The sequence below is a fragment of the Saccopteryx bilineata genome, chromosome 5 (genome assembly GCF_036850765.1).
Source record: "Saccopteryx bilineata isolate mSacBil1 chromosome 5, mSacBil1_pri_phased_curated, whole genome shotgun sequence".
Taxonomy (NCBI): Eukaryota; Metazoa; Chordata; class Mammalia; order Chiroptera; family Emballonuridae; genus Saccopteryx; species Saccopteryx bilineata.
In genome coordinates this window covers 132,194,024-132,207,287 of record NC_089494.1, presented here as the reverse complement: position 1 = coordinate 132,207,287, position 13,264 = coordinate 132,194,024, and the positions used below count along the sequence as shown (strand labels likewise).

General features: G+C 39.7%; 1 non-coding gene and 1 pseudogene across 1 annotated transcript; one reads left to right on the top strand and one right to left on the bottom strand.

Moving 5' to 3' along the window:
• Positions 1-6,702: 6,702 nt before the first annotated feature.
• LOC136306547 (heterogeneous nuclear ribonucleoprotein A1-like) lies at positions 6,703-7,643 on the top strand (annotated as a pseudogene).
• Positions 7,644-9,910: 2,267 nt separating this feature from the next.
• On the bottom strand, positions 9,911-10,017 carry LOC136307072 (U6 spliceosomal RNA). Its single transcript, XR_010725764.1, has one exon. It is a non-coding gene; the product is annotated as a U6 spliceosomal RNA (small nuclear RNA).
• Positions 10,018-13,264: the final 3,247 nt, after the last annotated feature.

The window sequence follows — 13,264 nt, the reverse complement described above, 5'->3', positions numbered from 1 at the left end:
GGCAGCCAGAAGACTCTGGGGTTAACAACTTTGCGATGGCAGGCAGGCGCGCTCTGATTGGCTGGGAGGGCAGTGTCCCTACAGTCTGCACTATCCTCTGTCCCCCGCCTCCCGCGGCTTGCAACGAAATGCAGTGTGTGTGCCATTTTACCTTGGGCTTTTAAAAGCACAGCCGTCCCGATGACGGGACTCTGAACTCACTCGTAAGTGACACTGCATGCAAAACAATAGCCCCCGCAACCGCCTGGGAGCTCAGGAAAATGCCTTTGTAACGTATTAAGGAACACGCTTTCTTCTAGTATGTGCTGTCTTTTTTTCCCCCTCCAGAATATATTATTTCCTTAAGCAAATCGCTTATCATTTCACAAACATCTGTTTATATAATTTGGACACACAGAGACACGGCCATTCGAGAAGGATTTCCATCAAGACCTTTCTGATATGACATCCTTAAAGGCACCTAAAGAAGCCAGTCATCCTTGCAGAAAGCCACGACTCCTTCGGCTTGGAGACATTTACTGCCTTGAAAAATTAAAATGTGTTAGCCATGATAACTACCATTTTTTCAGGGAATGCAAATAAAATCATGATTTCAGTGGTAACATTAAAATCAGTAGACATACTCTTTCCTCTCTCCCTCTTTCTCTCTCTCCTCAAAAATGCTGTTTCAAAACACCTCCTCTGGTAGACAGAATTCTACCACCCTGCCTTAAAAACAAAATGGCTGTGGTACTACTGAGTTTTTTGGACCCTCCCACTGTGCTTCCTCCTGGCCTCCAGGAAGTGGTAAAAATCCAAAATAAATACAGTATTCAAAGTACATTGTCCAGCCTGAACTCTGATAAGGGCGGGGAGGGGGGGGGTCTCAGAATGTGCTGCCTTTTTAAATTAGTTTTTTTTTTAATTGCTTTAAAAAAGAACACCAATTACTAGAGATTTACTTGACTGTAATTTGAACTTCCTGCTTTACATATTTATAAGGTCTTTCACCTATCTTGGCAGGCTTTCAAATTAAGTGGGCTGGGAAATTTGATGCTCTGTCTCTAGTTGTGAGCTGAGTCAGGTACTTGTTGGTTGCAACTGGACTTTTAAATAAAAATGAAGTCAAAGACTTCTTAAAAAATAATGTTGCTACACTATGATTGAAAATGTAAAATGAAAATGTAAAGTCACAAAAGTCAACAAATATTGAAATGTGTCAAAAACTGCATAATGTATGTTTTCATTGAACAAACTCAGTATAAAAATCTTTGCCAGCTAAATTTCCAAGGAGTGATGGATAGAACAGGGTTTAAAGAAAATGGTTGAAGGAAGGGGTGAGAATTGTAGAATTGCCTTCATTCTTTAGGAGCTTCTCCCCCTCCCACACACACACAGACTTTGGTGTTTCGATACTTGTCTGGCATTTAATAGGTAACATTCTTAGAGAACTAGCTAGAGTGACTATATAACTTATTGTCTGTTGAGAGTGAAGGAGGTATATTACTAACTATAGGACGGCTGGAATAAATAGGGACTGTCCATGGTAAATCAGGAAGTGGAAGCTCACTAAGTATTCAGAAAGACCTGAGCTTTTGCCAAGCATATCACCTACGGAACAGACAAGGGTCCTAGGCCAATTTAGCTAGAACCTGAGCTAGATCCTTTCTCTGCCCTGTTTCTACTGCCCTAGCTCTCCTGTCAGCTGAAGTAGATAAAAGACTCAGATTCAGATGTACTTAATAAACAACCATGGCAAGAAAACTATACAAATATAATTTATATACAGGGGATTCTCGGGTTATAACAGTCGATATATGACGTTTTGAGTTTACGGTGCTCACTCCTATAAAAACTTAAAGAAATTGAGATGTAAGTGTTCTGACTTACTCACTTTTTGTCATTTTTTTCTGTTACTACAATACAGTATATTTGTGTCCTTTTCCTTTTTCTGTGGCTTGGTTGTGTTTCAATGTTCTAGATCAGGGGTCTCCAAACTTTTTACACAGGGAGCCCAGTTCACTGTCCCTCAGACCATTGGAGGGCCGGACTATAAAAAAAACTATGAACAAATCCCTGTGCACACTGCACATATCTTATTTTAAAGTAAAAAAACAAAACGGGAACAAATACAATGTTTAAAATAAAGAACAAGTAAATTTAAATCAACAAACTGACCAGTATTTCAATGGGAACTATGGGCCTGCTTTTGGCTAATCAGATAGTTAATGTCCGGTTCCATATTTGTCACTGCTAGCCGTAATAAGTGATGCAAGTGTGCATCAGTTAGTCTAGATCTGGCTGGAGATTTCAGATGTTTCATTCTGGAAAAAGTCTGTTCACAAACATAAGTGCTGCCAAAGATGGTTGCCATTTTGAGTGCATGGTTCCTGAGATTAGGATTTGTCTCAGAGGGGAGAGATGCATAGAAATTAGGCAAGCTGCTTGACTTGAATGCGTCTTTCAGAGAGTCACAGCGGAGGGCCTACTCTGTGGGAAGCCCACTGCGGCATGTTTACCCTATTATAAGACACCTCCTAAAAATAAGACAGCCCCCGTATTTTGGGGGAAAAATTAATATAAGACAGGGTCTTATAATAGGGGAAACATGGTGTGTAGTAATGTGGGGGGAGACTTTTGGGCAAAGGGAGGTTATAGGGGCCATTATGTTGTTGTACATTTGGGGGAGTGTGGGGCCATTGTACTGTGTAGTAATGGTTATAGCGCTTTGCTTTTCTTCCTACTTCTGCTGTTATTTCACACTGCTCCCGGTGATGTGGGGCGCTGCAGCCACAGACCAGATGTGCGTCATATGACGTGCTTCCGGAGCCATGACGCGTGCCTCCCGCGTCACCGGAAGTAGTACTGTACCACCAATGAAAGAGGTGCCCCTTCCAGAAGTGCGGTGGGGGCCGGATAAATGGCCTCAGGGGGCCGCATGCGGCCCGCTGGCCATAGCTTGGGGACCCCTGTTCTAGATTATGATTTTACAACTGTGTTAGGATAGGTAAGTGACTTAGGGTGTGTTTCAACTTACACCAAAATTCAGGTTATGTCACTGTCATAGGAACAGAACCATGTCATAACCTGAGGACCTCCTGTATTTACATACATGCATATTATTTTATTATCTTTTTTATTATCTATAGATTAGAATCTTCTGCATACTTTCTACAATATGAATATTTCTAATTATTTACTTTTCTATGGGAGAATTTTCTTCAGAAGTTTTAAAGTAATATTCATCATATACATGATTTAAACATCGTTTGTTTTGGTAAAGGTAAAAATGTAGACTGAGATGTTGTTTCAAGTGGGAAGACAGTGAAACAAGCAAGAAAAAATATATATAATTGCCAATTAAGATAAATGTTATTTAAAGAAATAAACAAAATGCAGTTTTACAGAATAACAGGGAAGAAAACACACAGATAAGGTGGTATAGAAAGTTGTTTCTAAGCAGATGACATTGAAGGTAGACGTGAAGGGTGAAAAGGAGCCAAACTTGAAAAATACATAAGAAATAGCAGACCAGGAAAAGGTTACAGCGGTGTTTCCCAACATGGGGCCCACGCCCCACAGGGGGGCATTTCGATAGTTAAGGGGGGCAATTTGAAAATGGACTCGACATGACTTTAACTCTTTCACCCCGGGCCATTTAAATGCAATGCTAGATATCGGTGCCAAATTTAACAAAAAATGCAATTCTTAAATAATTGCAGTAAATAATTATTAAGTATAATTTCGTTTGACGAGACCAAAATATCAACTGGGTGATTGGCGTCGTCAAGTAAACTTCGTCCTGGGTTCACCGTGGAGCGTGCTGTCTGCTGCGGGGAACCCCGGACGTTTTAAAAACTCGCTAAACAATGCAGTTATTCTCACCTAATTGGCCCATCACAACTTCTGTAGTGTTTCACATCATTCAGTTGGTGTTAATTTGAAATAAGTGTTAGTCAAAACTGTTGTAAAAGCTCGTTGATTTAATAAATATACATATGTATATTGTATAGATATAATTGGTAAGTATTTGATTTTATTTTTATCAATATTAAACTCTTTATTAAGTACTTCTTGCATCAGGGCTAGAAAGCAATAATATTTTATAAATATTATTGGGGCTATAATAGTGCATGCATGACAATTTTAATTTTAGAAGCATAACTTTCCAGAAAATTTTGTCAAGTGGAAAAAATATAGATACCTTTTGATTTGCGGCGGTAGTGTAGTAAATGTGTTATATACATTTAAATAAATATGAATTTTTAGTATACGTTTATTCTATGTCACATTGAATATATTTTAACACATATTTTAATATTAGTTTTTAATTGATCTTATTTTTATTTCTTATAGCCCATAGTAAAATGAGTGGTGCAAGCAAGAAAAAAACTCGTCAATATTCGGAGGAATATTTAAAATTCGGGTTTATACCCGCTGTTCACGATGAGCGGATTCCTTTTTGTCTTTTATGCCAGCAATGCTTGACCAACGAATCAATGAAACGAGGTCGTCTTGAGGCACATTAGAAGGTGAAACATAGTGCTCATATTAATTCAGATTTGAGTTACTTTAAAACTTTAAAGAAAAATTTTGAAAAAAGAACAACATTAAAGTCTCTACTGCTCATACTTCAACTAATAATCGTGTTCTTGAGGCTAGTTATTAAATTTCTTTATTCATCACTAAAACTGGAGAAAATCATACTATAGGAGAGAATTTAATAAAACCGTCAATATCAGCATTTCTTAAAACGGTTCTTGAAAAAGATGACAAAGATGTAAAAGCTATGCCACTCAGTAACAATTCTGTTAGCAGAAGAATAGACGAAATGAGTGAGGATATTGAAAAACAACTTATTGAAAAGCTGAAAACAAGAAAATTCTCCTTGCAAATGGATGAATCAACTTTGAGAGACAGTGAGGCAGTATTGATAACTTACGTAAGATATATTGATAAAGGACATTTTGCTGAAGAAATGTTGTTCTGTAAAAGATTAGAAAGCACCACTACCTCCAAAGATATATATAATAAGCTAAAAAACTACTTAGATGTCAATGATATACCAATGAAAAATATAACATCTTGTGCTGTAGATGGTGCTCCCAATATGATGGGCAAGAAAAATGGCTGCTTAAAATTGATGAAAGATGCGAATCCAGAAATGATTCTTGTGCATTGTGTTATTCATTGAGAAAACTTGGTAGCTAAAAACATCTCGCCTGTTCTGAATGAAGTATTACATACAGTAATAAAGTATGTTAATGCTATTAAAGCTAGTGCCAAATGTGAGCGTCTTTTCAAGCTATTTTGTGAAGAACAAAATGAAGACCATGTGAGACTTTTACTTCATACTGAAGTAAGATGGCTATCTAAAGGAAACTATTTGAAAAGATTTATGGAACTGTTTGATACTCTTAGTGAATTTTTAAGCGACAAACCTGAAATGAAGTATCTGTTAACAATAGATGGTAAAGCATTTGTGAGTTATTTAGCCGATATCTTTGAAAAACTAAATATATTAAATAAGCAACTTCAAGGAACAAATAAAATTCTTGTCGATGCAAAAGCAAAGATATTTGGTTTCATTACCAATATTGAGTTATGTCAGAAACATATTAACAACAAAAACTTTAAACAGTTTCATTGGCTCCAAAAATGTGAAGTAACGATACCGCTTTACTTGTTATTGTCAATCATTTGAATATTCTATCGGCTGATTTAAAAGAAAGATTTTCTGATTTAAAACAAATTGATTTCCCAACATGGATGATGCAGCCAATGTTAGTGGATTTGTTTGATATATCAAATATGCAATATCAAGAAGAACTCACAGAATTGCAAAATGAGGAGTCAGTTAAAGCTTTATTTAATATCAAAGGAGCGATGGCATGGCTTTGTGAGGAAACAGAAATCAAATACCCAAATTCAACCAAATGTGCAAGAAAACTATTGCTACTGTTTCCATCTTCATTTTTAGCTGAATGTGGATTTAGTGCTATAAATGATTTACTGATAAGAAAAAGAAATCGGCTGGATATAACACAACGTGGAGACTTGAGATTAAAGCTAACCAAATTGGAACCTAATATAAAATCTCTGTGCAGCAAGCATCAAGCGCAAGGATCACACTAAATTAAAATAATAAATTAATATAGAAAAATCTGTATTAAAATTATTTGGAATTTAAATTTCTGTTTTTCATTATATGTTTTGAAATTTTACTTACTGTGTTTTGTTAACAATTTCATAGTGATTTCTTCCTAGAACCTATCATTTATGTTTATTAAGTGAACAAATCAATTTTTTAATGTTAAAAATTATGTATGTTACATAGGGGGGGACATAAAAATTTTAGAAAGGTTAAGGTGGGGCATGGCACAAAAAAGGTTGGGAAACACTGGGTTATAGTATGTGCTAAGGTCCTGAGGCAGAATGAAGCTTGGGGATATTCCAGGAAGTAAAAGGGCCAATGTCAGCACAGTGTTTGACATTTGGGAGAAAAGGAAAATGACATTTGGTGAAGTCAGAAATGTAGTGACATCCTGTAGAATGACAAATTACAGAAAGGAATTCTACATCTAAGCAGGTGAATTATATTCAGAGAGAAAAATGTTGGAAGTTGAGACTTTTAAGGTTTCAGTGATGATAAGATCCAGAGACCTTTCTGCTGGTCAAAGTCTCCAAGTAAGCATCACTCAAGTCCCCACTCTGGCGGTCATCATGTCTAAGTCAGAGTCTCCCAAAGAGCCAGAACAGCTATGGAAGCTCTTTATTGCAGGTTTGAGCTTTGAAACAACTGATGAGAGTCTGAGGAACCATCCTGATCCACGGGGAACATTCACAGACTGTGTGGTGATGAGAGACTCAAACACCAAGCGCTCCAGAGGCTTTGGGTTTGTCATGAATACGACTGTAAAGGAGGTAGATGCAGCCATGAGTACAAGGCCACACACGGTGGATGGGAGAGTTGTGGGACCAAAGAGGGCTGTTTCAAGAGAAGATTACCAAACACCTGGTGCCTACTTAACTTTGAAAAAGATCTTTGTTGGTGGTATTAAAGAAGACACTAAAGAACGCCACCTAAGAGATTGTTTTGAACAGTATGGGGAAACTGAAGTGATTTGAAATCATGATTGGCTGAGACAGTGGCAAAAAGAGAGGCTTTGCTTTTGTAACCTTCGATGACCATGACTCTGTAGGCAAGATTGTCATTCAGAAATACCACAACTGTGAAGTAAGGAAAGCCCTATCTACTAAGCAAGAGATGGCTAGTTCTTCATCAGCCAAAGAGGTCGCAATGGTTCTGGAAACTTTAGAGGTGGTCATTGAGGTGTTTTTGGTGGGAATGACAGCTTTGGTCATGGAGGAAATTTCAGTGGTTGAATGGCTTTGCTGGCAGCGGCGGCGGTGGTGGATATGGTGGCAGTGGGGATGACTGTAATAGATTTAGTAACAATGGAAATAATTTTGGAGGTGGTGGAAGCTACAATGACTTTGGCAATCACAACAGTCAACCTTAAAATTTTGGACCAATGAAAGGAGGAAACTTTAGAGGCAGAAGCTCTGGACTCTATGGTGGTAGAGGCCAATACTTTGCCAACCCACAAAACCAAGGTGGCTGTGGTGGTCCCAGCAGCAGCAGCAGCAGCAACAGGAGCTAATGCAGTGGCAGAAGGTTGTAACTACTACCAGGAAACAAAGCTGAGTGGGAGAGGAGAGCCAGAGAAGTGACAGGGAAGGTACAGGGTACAACAAATTTGTGAATTCAGCCAAGCACAGTGGTAACAGGGCCTAGCTGCTACAAAGAAGACATGTTTTAGACAATATTCGTGTGAATGGGCAAAATAAATAAGTGAATAAGTAAGAATAAATATAAAAACCTCAAGGAATGTATTTGTGACTAATTATATAACAGGTTATTTTAGTTTCTTTTTTGTGACAAGTATAAAACATTCCAAAAGAGATATTAATGTAGGTTTTTGTTTTTTGCACCCATGCTGTTGATTGATAAATAGAATAGTCCAATCATGACGCTGAATAAATGTGTCTTAAAAAAAATAAAACGAGCCTGATCAGGCAGTAACACAGTGGATAGAGCATTGGACCAGGACATTTAGGACCCAGGTTCGAATCCTGAGGTCACTAGCTTGAGCACAGGCTCATCTGGCTTGAGAGCAGACTCATCAGCTTGAGTGGGGGGTTGCTGGCTTGAGCATGGGGTCATAGACATGACTCCATGGTTGCTGGTTTGAGCCAAAGGTCACTGGCATGAAGTCCAAAGTCACTGGCTTGAGCCCAAGGTCGCTGGCTTGAGCAGGCGTCACTTGCTCTGCTATAGCACCCTGCTCAAGCCACATTTGAGAAAGTAGTCAATGAACAACTAAGGTGCAGCAACAAACAATTGATGCTTCTTATCTCTCTCCGTTTCTGTCTGTCTGTCCCTATCTGTCCCTCTCTCTGTCTCTGTCACACACACACAAAAGAAACAAATGAAAAAATATTTATTTTAGAGAGAGATAGTAAGGGAGACAGGGAGACAGACAGAAACAGTGATCTGTTCCTGCATATGCTGTGACAGTGGATCAAACCCACAACTTTGGCCTATTGGGATAATACTCTAACCAACCAAACTATCCAGCTAAGGCTATATTTCTTAAATCCACATTTCATCTGCATGTTACAGCTATTGATTAAGACTCAGTTCATACATAAATATGAACAAGAAACATATATCTTAGGTCATACACAAATGACTAATAAAATGAAAAGGAAGAACTCAGGCAATTATTGTCTCCATTTTCTCTTTTTTTGTAGTAGTGTTGAGTATATATATATATATATATATATATAGAGAGAGAGAGAGAGAGAGAGAGAGACAGAGAGAGAGAGACAGAAAGGAAGAGAGGAAGAGAGATAAGAAGCATCAGCTCATAGTTGCAGCACCTTAGTTGTTCATTGATTATTTTCTCATATGTGCCTTGATGTGGGGGGGCAGCCTCCAGCAGAGCTAGTGACTCCTTGCTCAAGCCAGCAACCTTGGGCTCAAGCCAGCAACCTCAGGGTTTTTTGTTTTTTTTTTAATAATTTTATTTTTTTAATGGGGTGACATCAATAAATCAGGATATATATATTCAAAGATAACAAGTCCAGGTTATCTTGTCGTTCAATTATGTTGCATACCCACCACCCAAAGTCAGATTGTCCTCTGTCACCTTCTATCTTGTTTTTTTTGTGCCCCTCCCCACCCCCTATCCCTCTCCCATTCCCCCCTCCCCCCCGTAACCACCACACTCTTATCAATGTCTCTTAGTTTCACTATTATGTCCCACCTACGTATGGAATAATACAGTTCCTGTTTTTTTCTGATTTACTTATTTCGCTTCGTATCATGTTATCAAGATCCCACCATTTTGCTGTAAATGTTCCGATGTCATCATTTCTTATGGCTGAGTAGTATTCCATAGTGTATATGTGCCACATCTTCTTTATCCAGTCATCTATTGATGGGCTTTTTGGTTGTTTCCATGTCCTGGCCACTGTGAACAATGCTGCAATAAACATGGGGCTGCATGTGTCTTTACGTATCAATGTTTCTGAGTTTTGGGGATATATACCCAGTAGAGGGATTGCTGGGTCATAAGGTAGTTCTATTTTCAGTTTTTTGAGGAACCACCATACTTTCTTCCATAATGGTTGTACTACTTTACATTCCCACCAACAGTGTATGAGGGTTCCTTTTTCTCCACAGCCTCTCCAACATTTGCTATTACCTGACTTGCTAATAACAGCTAATCGAACAGGTGTGAGGTGGTATCTCATTGCCGTTTTGATTTGCATTTCTCTAATAGCTAAAGAAGATGAGCATCTTTTCATATATCTGTTGGCCATTTGTATTTCTTCCTGGGAGAAGTGTCTATTCATATCCTCTAAAAATATGGAACGCTTCACGAATTTGCGTGTCATCCTTGCGCAGGGGCTATGCTAATCTTCTCTGTATCGTTCCAATTTTAGTATATGTGCTGCCGAAGCGAGCACCCTCAGGGTTTTTTGTTTGTTTGTTTTGTTTGTTTTTTTGTATTTTTCTGAAGCTGGAAACAGGGAGAGACAGTCAAACAGACTCCCGCATGCGCCCGACCGGGATCCACCTGGCACGCCCACCAGGGGACGATGCTCTGCCCACCAGGGGGCGATGCTCTGCCCCTCCGGGGGGTCACTTTGCTGCGACCAGAGCCACTCTAGCGCCTGGGGCAGAGGCCAAGGAGCCATCCCCAGCGCCCGGGCCATCTTTGCTCCAATGGAGCCTCACTGCGGGAGAGGAAGAGAGAGACAGAGAGGAAGGAGAGGGGGAGGGGTGGAGAAGCAGATGGGTGCTTCTCCTGTGTGCCCTTGCCGGGAATCGAACCCAGGACCTCTGCACGCCAGGCCGACGCTCTACCACTGAGCCAACCGGCCAGGGCCTCAGGGTTTTATTTTATTTATTTATTTACTTAAATGAGAGATGGGGAGGCAGAAAGACAGACTCCCACATGCACCTCAACCAGGATCAACCTGGCAAGCCTCCTACCAGGCGATGCTCTACCCATTGGGAGCCACTGCTATTTTAGTAACTGAGGCAAGGTCATGGTGCATCCTCAGTGCCTGGGGCCAACTTGCTCAAAGCATTTGAGCCATGGCTGAGGGAAGGGAAGAGAGAGTGAGAGACAGAGAAAAAGAAAGGGAACGGGGAAGGGTGGAGAAGCAGATGGTCACTTCTCCTATGTGCCCTGACTGGGAATTGAACCCAGGACTTCCACACACTCTACCACTGAGTAAAGCAGCCAGGCCGACCTCAGGGTTTTAAACCTGGGTACTCAGCATCCCAGGCCGATGCTCTGTACACTGGGTCACCACTTGATCAGGCGAGCTTGGTATTTTTTAATGCAAAAAACCCCTTATATTTCATACTAGTAGAATAAATCTCAATGAATACTTTTTATTAAACAGATGAGTTAATGTATTATTAAAGTTAAAATTTAACTAATATAACTGGAATAAAAACAGTTATTCTTTTTGAATTTACTAACTGGTTGTTAGCAAACCAAACTTCTATGTACACATGGGTAAAAGTAATGTGTTTAATTTCTTCGATTTCAAGACTTATAAAAAAATTTAAAAAAATAGGCTAAGTCAGTGGTGTGTAATTCCTTGAGGGAGCATTGATAGTAATAAGAATCTCTTTAAAAAATCACGTTGTGAACCAGTTACATAGTGTGGTTTTTAAGATCTTTACCCCTCAGAACTGTGAGGTGCAGGAAATAGGCATTTGGAATTCAGAAGCTAGGTTCTGTGGAGATCCCGTTCCATCTAGACCTTTCTTTATTTTCCTGAGAGAAAAAGAAAACCACTAATTTGTTTACAGCACCATTTATGGGATCCCATGCTTATAACCAAATATAAGTCTTAGTACCATCAGTATGAGTAACCTTCAAAGTATCTTCCCCGTTAAAATCAGCAACTACTCAATTGCTGTGCAGTGGCAGGCTGAGAAGGAGAGCAAGGGGAACTTATAGAATGCAAGAAATCTGATCATCTTAAATCTAATAATTTTAAAGTAATAATATGATGCAGCACACTATAAACAAATACAATGGTATTTTTGCAGCAAAATATAATCACACTATGAGCTTTTCACTAAACAAGTACTATAACATGTGAAAAAGCCTTCAGTTTTCAAAGATTTTAGAAATTCATAATTGTGGATAACAGATTGTGGATCTATAGACTTCAGTCCCATTCAATTAGTTAAATAATTATACTTAGCTTACTTCAAAGCTCAGAATCCTAACAATTATGAACAGAGTTACAATTTGGAAATGGCCAGATTCCCATTTGTGGGCCCTGCTGAATTCATGTACACCCTATTATTAAATTTCTCTAGTTATTTGTGTGGTCTGAAAGGAATCCTTTTAGTGTAACCCTTTACAATTTCCCCCATATATTTCCTCTTAAGAACAGTGAGAAGTTATGCTTTATTATTTTTTTTGACAAACATATTTTATTTGGGTTTTTTGGGGTTTTTTTTTTTTTTGGTATTTTTCTGAAGTTGGAAACGGGGAGGCAGTCAGACAGACTCCCGCATGTGCCCAACCCGGGATCCACCCGGCATGCCCACCAGGGGACGATGCTCTGCCCATCTGGGGCATTGCTCTGTTGCCACCAGGGCCATTCTAGTGCCTGAGGCAGAGGCCATGGAGCCATCCTCAGCGCCTGGGCCAACTTTGCTCCAATGGAGCCTTGGCTGCGGGAGGGGAAGAGAGAGACAGAGAGGAAGGAGAGGGGGAGGGGTGGAGAAGCAGATGGGCGCTTCTCCTGTGTGCCCTGGCCGGGAATCAAACCCAGGACTCCTGCATGCCAGGCTGATGCTCTACCACTGAGCCAACTGGCCAGGGCCGACAAACATATTTTAAAACAGTATACCTCACCAGACATTTTCTTTGCAAAATGTTTTAATGTCGTGTCTTTTGCAGAAATGATAACAGTGGTTATTTTAGAAGTCATCATCCACTGAGGGATGCTACAAATTGCATTTTCCGTTGCACACAAAGTGGTGGAGTAGTTTGGGATCATCAGTGTGGCCTCAGGCTGCTTGCCGACTAACCAATATCCATCCTCACTTTCTTACTAATAAGATTCCATTTTACTTTAAGTTTGCCACCCCAGCTGTGTTTGTCACGTGTTTAAACCAGTGGGACTTAAGGTGGAGCCTTTTGGAGGAGCTTCCAGCAGAGCCCTGGAAGGTGAATGATCAACCACCCGCGCCTTCTGCCCCTTACCTGCTTCTGCCTGTTAGGAAGGCAGTCAGCACGCCTGGGCGGAGTCCTTTCTCTTGAGACAACCCTGGTGTGCCTGGACAAGGGTAGCTGAACAGAAGGAGGAAAGCTAGGTTCTGTGGAACCTCCACTTCATCTAGACCATTTCCCCTTCCTTTTTTTAACACGAGAAAAAATAAAACCACTAACTTGTTTAAAGCATGGTATTATGGGCTCTCTTTCTAGGCAAATGTAATTCCTAGTATAATTAGTGTGAGTAATCTTAAAGTATTTGCTCTATTAAAACAGCTACTTTTAACTTGCTGTGTGGCACTAGGGGAAGAAGGAGACTTTACAGAATGCAAGAAATCTATCTCAATCTGGGTTGTGCTTATGTGTGGTTACATATATATATGAGATATGTATATGTACACATATATGGTATATGTAAAAATTACTGAGCTGTACATTAATTAGTGATTGTGCTTGTGTAT